Genomic DNA, 1445 nt, shown 5'->3' with positions numbered 1-1445 from the left:
TGTTTCCGCAGTAATCATTTCAAACAAGCATGAAAAAGAAGTCTAAAAGGTTTCGCTTCCTGAGAAAGACTATGGGTAGACCCTGTTTCCTCAGAAAAATTGTTAATAAAAATATTAAAAAAATCTTTTTCTGGTGTAAATTCATCCTCGCTGTCGCCGTCGCTGCTTTCAGAATCGCTGTTTTCAGTTTCGGATACAGAAATATCCAATTTTTTATCGTTCACTACGTGCTTTTGTAGCTCATTCATTCTTTTCTTCGATATCTCCATATCTTCTGTTGAAAAACCTTCAAATTCGGAATCACTGCTTGATAGCATGAAACTCCTCTCCATCTTCAAAGTTGACAAAAATTAACGCCGCAAAATATGTGGAAAAAAATCTTCCAAAATTCACTGAGTTCAAATATCACGCCAAACAATGTGGGAGACAATAACTCAACTGTTTGCAAAGTGAAATCAGGTGTTTTAACGACCGTATTAACGAGATTTGGGTTCAAATATACATTTAAATAACAATGGGTACACTCGGCCGGGTTAGTAACGAAAGGGTTAAAAAGTATCACTTCATTATCAACCCACATGTATTTGCCTCTAATGACAGATGGAGACAACTCATGTAGGTCCTGTCCTCTATTATCTTTTAATGCAACTTTAGTTTCAATATATCTGCAATATTTATTTAGGGTCTTGAATCACAACTCCTTAAGCTACCAGAGTTTATCAAAGCATTAATATTCTATATATATGTCTCAGGTTAATTAAAAAAGAATTCTGACATTAATAATGGGGTGAAGGGGAAACACGGTGTTCAAACGGTTAATTTTTTGATAAATTTTAAAGAAAGGAGTGTGACATAAACTTTCAGGCATTCCAGACAGAGTTAATACCCCTTATAAGAAATAAGCATTTTCAAATGGAGTGAATAAAAATTTGTCCAAATCCTTTTCTCTCTCGGAAGTGTCAATTCCAAAAGATTCCACCAATCCTCTTCCAAAGCAAAGAAACATACTCAAACTCAAGGACTTCACGGTACAGAATTTTTGCCATCATTAGTTCCCTCGAAATGTTATTTTTACTATTATCTCATTTGATACCAACCTGCTTGAAACCGCTTTTATGGCAAAAACTGTTTTTAAAGTGATTTAAATTAAAACAGTCCGTCAAAATATTATATCGCAAACACCAGCTTAATGACAAAAAATATTTTGGTCCAGATGGACTATATGTAATCTGAACCTTTCCCTACTTTTTTTTTTTTTACGGAATCCCACGTTTTAGGCTATGGAGATTCCGATTCTGAAAATTTTTTTTCAAAAATCTCAATTTCAAAATTTCGATCCCCCACCCCCGGTCTTTATATAGATCCACAGGGTAAACCTAACCCTAACTCAAACCCTAACCCTAACCCAACACTAGTTTTGTGAGATTTGGCTGTTATTTCTAGCA

The 1445-nt window shown here is 34.7% G+C and overlaps 1 protein-coding gene across 1 annotated transcript in view; it reads right to left on the bottom strand.

Annotated features, from left to right (window-relative positions):
* Positions 1-1445, bottom strand: part of LOC106876035 (PRKR-interacting protein 1 homolog) — a 15176-nt gene that overhangs the window by 11582 nt on the left and 2149 nt on the right. The gene's annotated exons all lie outside the window — the stretch shown is intronic.

This window comes from Octopus bimaculoides, chromosome 3, assembly GCF_001194135.2.
Source record: "Octopus bimaculoides isolate UCB-OBI-ISO-001 chromosome 3, ASM119413v2, whole genome shotgun sequence".
Classification (NCBI taxonomy): domain Eukaryota; kingdom Metazoa; phylum Mollusca; class Cephalopoda; order Octopoda; family Octopodidae; genus Octopus; species Octopus bimaculoides.
This window is presented reverse-complemented; position numbering and strand designations above follow the sequence as displayed.